At 43.6% G+C, this 7,211-nt stretch overlaps 1 protein-coding gene across 1 annotated transcript in view; it reads left to right on the top strand.

Annotated features, from left to right (window-relative positions):
• The first annotated feature begins 6,690 nt into the window (after positions 1 to 6,690).
• ZNF330 (zinc finger protein 330) overlaps positions 6,691 to 7,211 on the top strand; it is a 21,592-nt gene continuing 21,071 nt past the window's right edge. Inside the window, exon 1 of the mRNA XM_005884199.2 lies at positions 6,691 to 6,829. The gene's annotated coding sequence lies outside the window, so the exon portion shown is untranslated. The remainder of the gene's footprint in view (positions 6,830 to 7,211) is intronic.

The raw sequence follows: 7,211 nt of genomic DNA, 5'->3' as shown, positions 1-7,211 counted from the left end.
AAAACCGGTGCCGGCAGCCAGGGGAAGGGAAGGCCTATTGCATGAATCTTTTCGTGCAACAGGCCTCTAGTCCTATATAATAAAAGAGAAACATGCAAATTAACCGTCCCTCCACAATGCCCACCAGCCAATGAGGTGCCCACCAGCCAATGAGGCGCCCACCAGCCAATGAGGCATGAGTATGCAAATTAATCCAACAAAGATAGTGGGTTAATTTGCATACACAGGCACTGGGCAGCCAGGGGTGGGGCCGGTACTTCCCCCACATTGCCATGGCGACGCTGGGGAAGTTCCGGCCCCGAGGCTGCTTGTGCGCACAGGCACCAGGGATCCAGGGTCGGGGCGACGTGGGGGAAGCTCCCGCCCCACTGGAGTGTGTGCGCAGGTGCTGGCGGAGGTTCTCGCTCCGCAGCCGCTTATGCCCGCGCCGGCACCAAAAGGCCTGTGTCCCCGGGACAGGCGTCCTCAGGAGCCAGGCCACCCAGAGCCTGTAGGCCCTCTCCTAGGCCCAAAGTGGCTGGGGTCCCGGAACGTGACAAAGGGTGCACATAGGGCTGAGGCGATTCCTCCCCCCCTGCACGAATTTCATGCACCGGACCCCTAGTAAGAAAATGAAGTGAACCAACAAGCTGAATAAGATTGGAAAAGGATTCTTCTGCACAGCCCCCACCAAGGAATGCAGCCTCACCGACACCCCAATTTTTGCCTTGTGAAATCCTATATAGAGGACACATTTAAGCCCACCTTGACTTCTGACTACAGAGGTGAAAGACTTAAAAAATTGTGGTTTTTAAAAAAAATTGTGTTGTTTCCCTAAGTTTTTGGGTGGTTTGTTATGGCAGCAATGTAAAACTAACCTATATGGAAACAGATTCCAATAGAAGCTTTTGTTTTTTACTGTTAAAGTTTTTGACAGTATAATAATTTGAAAATAAACCAAATTGGAGTAGCTTTTCCTCAACATTTACCTTCTTTTATCAGGCAGGGTTCAGTTAGGTCAGGAGAAACCACTGCAGGTATTTCAGGTAGGAAGGATTTAACATGAGGTTTTAAGTACTTTAAAAACAAACAAAAGAAGAGCTGAGGAAGCAAAAGTGAAGACAATCACTTCTCATGAAATGTGGAAAATGAAGGAACCGCAGGAAACCACCAATCATCTCAGTAATCTACAGAGCCAAAATGAATTATTCTCAGAAAATGACTGGAAGTGGCTGGCAAAACTCCATTTCTACTGTCAGTGAGAGCGAGTGCCTGCATTGCTCTGTAGGAGAAATAATCATGGCTTCTGCCTCTCTTCCGATTCCCAAGTCACATGCCTCTCCCTGGTGGAATCTAACCCAGAACCCTGCAATACAGAGAAAAAGCACAGGAGGAAAACGACTGAGTGGCTGGCAAGTTTCTCTATCTCTTTGTTTCCGTAGCATCATTGCCCACAGGTAAAAAAATAAAGAAAACTGACGGCAGGAAGAAGAAAGGACTTCCACCCACCAAAGCACTTAGCGATGTCAGATTCAGACACAAAGTGAAATTACAAAAGAGCTTCAATTCCTTCTTGCAAGCTCCATTTTATCCGGTTGAGTGCCTGTGGCTGGCAAGTTTCTCTATCTCTTTGTTTCCGTAGCATCATTGCCCACAGGTAAAAAAATAAAGAAAACTGACGGCAGGAAGAAGAAAGGACTTCCACCCACCAAAGCACTTAGCGATGTCAGATTCAGACACAAAGTGAAAAAACAAAAGAGCTTCAATTCCTTCTTGCAAGCTCCATTTTATCTGGTTGAGTGCCTTCACTCTAGATCTCAGGACACGCTTCTATACTCACACAATATAGAATCACAAAATATTAGAGAATATCAAAAATATAAGTCTTTGTTTTACTATGGTTGCAAATATCAAAAAATTTCTATATGTGACATGGCACCAGAGTTAAGGTAGGGTTTTTCAAAATGCTGACACGCCGAGCTCAAAAGGTTCGCCATCACTGCTCTAGATCTCAGGACAGGCTTCTATAATCACACAATATAGAATCACAAAGTATTAGAGACTATCTACTTCAATGATCTCCTTTTACATAAAAAGAACAAAATTTCTGTAGACAGTACTGAGTAGGCCAACTGAACATAGCTAGTTAGTGACTAAACAGGGTCAAGGTCTTTTGAAATCTTTCTAGTCTCCCAGCTTACTGTCGAGGTCTAAGAAGTGTCGGGGATTTTACCTAACCTGCAGACTGTTACTGTTTATGGGTGCTGGCAGATATAAGACTCTTGGATCAGGGACAAAAGATTTTAGTCTCATGGCAAAGCAGTGGCTGGAGTATCATGATCATATTGATTTCCCTTGATTCTCAAATCTCATGGAAATAATACAGAGGGGCCAGGCAGATGCTATGCACACAGTAGATTTGCATCATCACCAAAGAACACTGAGCTTGAGGAATTTACTACCTTATTTTCTTTTTTTAGCAAGTGGAAGCTGGTCTGATCTTTGTGCAGCGAGTCATGTTACATCATGTGAGAGGGCCTTATATTCTTGGCACACTCACAAGAATGTGCAGCTGAGGGTCCATGGCAAATTACTTCTCCCAACACCCACCAACATAGGGAGTACTGAGAGGACACACAGGTCATTCACATTTATAACTTAAAATATTTAATATTTGCTACATGCAAAATAACATATATAGTATATATAACACATATGTAAGCATTCTGTTTCTGAAAAGCATCCACAATTCTGCATATTGTTGTAGTTTGTTCATTTTCACTACCATTTAACATTGCATTGGGTGAATATGTAACTATTAATCCATACTCCGGTTGATGAACATTTCAGTTGGTTTGCAGTATTTTTCTATAAAGCTACTATTCTTGCATACATTTCCTGATAGTTTCTTTATAGTATTTGACTAAGGAGTGAAATTACCAGATTATTAAAGAGGCTAAAAATAACTGCATGTATTTATTCACAATTTGTGTTTCTTGGATGTGGATTGCATGTTCATATATTTTACCCACTTTTCTACTGGGTTGCTTCTCTTTTGAATTTTATTTTTAAGAGTTCATGCTTTTATCTCTGATTCATAGTTAAAATAAAATCTCTCAGTAATAGAAAGGAACATTTTTAATCCACCCCCTGCTACCAAAAGGGGGTATCTATTAAAATCTATTAATTTCAAACATCATTTTAATGGCAATATGATAAAAGCATTTAAAAAATCAGAAGCCTGTGATCCTGGGAAGAAGAGGCTTAGTAACTGCAGACCAGCCATGTCAAACTTTAGGAATGTTCTGGAGGCCCTTTAGGTTTCTCCTATTCCCTATGCTTATTTCACTGTAGAATAGTGGAGAGAGCCTTAAAATAAACAAATGCTTAAAGGTGGGCTTGCAGTTAGGGATTCTCTTGTGGTGCTATTAATTTTTACCATTTACCACTCCACTTAGAAACAAAGGTGATGCAGGCAATTAACCATCTTTCTCTGGGTTGCAAGATTTTCCCTTCACCTTGTTTTTGCACTGAGGGTGTTGTCCTTTGTGAGTCCCAGCTTTATGTGAGAGTTTCAACCCCAACATCCTATCTTTTTTGGCTATAGGGCCCCTATCTCCAGTGTGCATGTTATTCACTAGAATCCAATTCTAGGTCAGAGGGGGTTTTCAGATGCACCCAGCCAAATGCAAGTTGTACCTCTGACTCAGTATGCTCCCAGAGAAGCTAATCTAAGATAGTTGATGTCAAACATGAGTCAAGAAAGGAGAAGCTAATAAGGAATTTTTGACTTGAGTCACTGGCCAGCTGACTGTCAATGAGACCTTCTCATTGGTGACAGGTGTAGGACAGACAGACCTTGACATAAGGTAACAGTTTCATTAGTAGTGAACTGGGATGTATTCTAATGGAAGGTAATACATGTTTCCCCTGCTATATGAGAGTGTTCTATGAAACCTTTCATGTTGATGGTAGAAAGCAAAAAAGCAATTACCATTAAATTATATGGAAAAATGTTTGCTCATTCCCATACCCAAAAAATAACCTAGCTAATCATACCAAATAACACATAAACCTAAAATAACAATTATGTCCAGTTTTATGCTAAACATAACACCCTTCTGAGGTCTCAGGCTTTTCTGATACTGTAGGACAGGGGTCCTCAAACTATGGCCCGTGGGCCACATGCAAATACAAATATTGTATTTGTTCCCGTTTTGTTTTTTTACTTCAAAATAAGATATGTGCAGTGTGCATAGGAATTTGTTCATAGTTTTTTTTTAAACTATAGTCCGGCCCTCCAACGGTCTGAGGAACAGTGAACTGGCCCCCTGTTTAAAAAGTTTGAGGACCCCTGCCATAGGACACATCTTGCTAATGAAGCACAAACTAAATCGAGATACAGTACAGATGCTCATAGACAGTTCACAACTATGGGGCTTGATGTGGAGATGCTGAGTGTAGTTCCCAGGGAGGGAGCTTGGCAGGGCCACTCTGACTGCTCAGGTGCATGTCGACTTTATAAGGGCTCCCTGCAAAACAAACGCAAAAGGCTATTTTTACTTTTTTTTGGTAAAAGCAAAAATCCTCTTTGGATTTCTTTTGGTTAGTAAAAACGGGTACATATGTAGGTCTTTTGTAAAAGTGAACTGGTGTAACGTGAACATTTGAATAGTGAGGGTTACCTGTACACTAGAGTGGGTGTGATGCATTAGACATCTATATATATAAAAAGCCGTGGCCCTACCGCCATAATGCGGTCATGACCAAACAAGCAGTGGCTCTTGCGGTGGGTGGGGCGGGGCGCAAGCTACTAGTGGTGGAGAGCTATGAGCAGTGGAGGGCTACCAGCGGCAGAGGGTGGGGCAGCGAGCTACAAGCGGCGTGGGGCGGGGCAGCCAGCTGAGGCAAGCGGAAGCAAGCTACTCGCACACGATTTCCTGCACGCTGGGCCTCTAGTTTAAGAAATATGAGGGAGATAGTAATTTTAAAAACAGGGGAATTGGCTGTTGCTAAGCAAAGTTCATTCTTTGCAAAACACAAAAAGCTGAGAAAGGTTAATGGCTATTAAATATATGAGTAAAATTCAAAAGGCCTCTTTGGTAGCAAATTAAGAAGCTTTTATCTCCTGCAGTGGGAGGGCAGAGAGCTGAGCAATAGGCCCAGCACTGGAAAAGTGTGGCAGAGCTCCAACGGAGATGAACAACCTTGCAGCCCAGTTAGGCTGGCCATGCCAAGGTCCCAATGCTGACTGGGAAAGAAACCCTGATGCAATGAACTGGGTTGAGACACCTGAAATACGTGAATCCTAGGTTTTCCTGAACTCTGTGAGTCTGAACATGGTCCATATTCCTGACTAATGACTAGTGCCCCCGACTGGGTTGAAAACAAAGCGGAGGCCTCCTCCTTACCCCACAACCTGTGTTCCTTTCAGGATCTGCCCTCAGTTTTCCTCCTGACCACTGGGTCAATAACCTGGCTTTCTTTACAATGTAATTTTATTTTAACCAGTGGCAAGGGAGGTGTGGCAATGAAGGAGAGGGCCTGCTCCTGAGAAGATTAGGGAGATGGATAACAGAATACAGTGTCCCTAGAAGCATAATGGATGGGCACCAAACAAGGACTCTGCTCAGCCTGTACAATCAAAAGAAACCAAGGAGTGCAAGACCAGGAGCCTGAGAACAACACTCCAATAACTAGTCACAATTCTTTGCCGGGTTTTAAAGTCTGAGCCAGCTTTTGGATCTGGAAACCATCAGCACAGAAAAGGCTAGATCCCCAGGAGGAAGCCTGGAATATCGTAAAAGATGTACACTGTAATAATTTCCCCAGTCCTTCCCCAAGGGCCCTTTGCAATTACTCTGGCTAACCATATGTTGGGAAAATGAGAACATCAACACATTTTTCAACAGCATGGCAGATATAAGAATTCACCTGCCTTCTCTTAGGCCAGTGATGGTGAACCTATGACACGCGTGTCAGAGGTGACACGCGAACTCATTTTTTTGGTTGATTTTTCTTTGTTAAATGGCATTTAAATATATAAAATAAATATCAAAACTGTAAGTCTTTGTTTTACTATGATTGCAAATATCAAAAAATTTCTATATGTGACACGGCACCAGAGTTAAGTTAGGGTTTTTCAAAATGTTGACACGTCGAGTTCAAAAGGTTTGCCATCACTGTATTAGGCTTTCCATTAAAGAGATTTGCAGAACTGTAAAAGAATACCAATCTTCTGTTTATTGTTTGGAAAAATATAGCTATTTTCCCCAAATAAATATGTTCTTTATACTAACGTGTAATATACTTATGAGTATTATTTTTGCTTAATTAGTATTTAAATTTGTTTTAATATTTGTATATGGTAAATATCAATAGACATAACCCACATTAGAGTCTTCAGTTTTCAAGAGTCTTAAAAGGGTCCTGAGAGAAAAACATTTAAGAACGGGGTGCCTCTAGCCGAGTGCAGGTGATGGCTATTGCAGATGAAGAAAGCAAGAACCCAAGAGAAAGGGTCTTCCATTTGGATGTGAATGGGTGATGGCAGAAGTTGGAAGTCGAGTTCCAAAGTTTTCCATTCCTAAGTTGTGGGTAAAAAACAGTACCGATGAAGGGTGAAAAGTGGCATGGCTACCCAGAAAGGAGGAATAATGATCTGCGCGAGGCCCGGGGCGCAAGGGGAGTGAGCCCGCCTCCGAACCAGGATGGACGTGTGGGGAAATGCGTAAAGGCACAGCTCGGGCCGCAGACGTGAGAAGTGGGATGTGAGGAACCGGAGGTGGGAGGTTCCCCAGAGAATTAGCCAGCACTTTCTGTCGGAGTCAGCTGAAACAGTACCAAGTCTGTGAGTTCATGTACCTCTTCCTTTTAGAGTTTTCTCTTCCTTTAGATTCCTCCTTCTCTGGGAAAATAAAATAGACGGGCCTTCCCATCTCCTTAGAGCTCTGCTTCCCCCTTTTCCCTCTTCTCTCCGGCCTCCTCCTTTCCACCAGGTGTTCCTCCCCCCAAGATGGAGAGCCCGCTGCTCGCGGCTGCTCCCCTGCAGGAGTGGGAGGGACGGGGCGGGGCGAACAGAAGTGGGCGGGCCCTTCCCTGTCTACGCGCCGCCGTCAGGACGCGCTGACGTCAGAGGACATCCGGTCCGGCTCCCGGAGTCGGAAAGTGACTGCCCACTGTGCCCGCGTCTCAGTAGCCCCTAACCCCGGGTCGTGGTCCGCGCGCCGGAT

This window comes from Myotis brandtii, unplaced genomic scaffold (genome assembly GCF_000412655.1).
Source record: "Myotis brandtii unplaced genomic scaffold, ASM41265v1 scaffold822, whole genome shotgun sequence".
Classification (NCBI taxonomy): Eukaryota; Metazoa; Chordata; class Mammalia; order Chiroptera; family Vespertilionidae; genus Myotis; species Myotis brandtii.
This window is presented reverse-complemented; position numbering and strand designations above follow the sequence as displayed.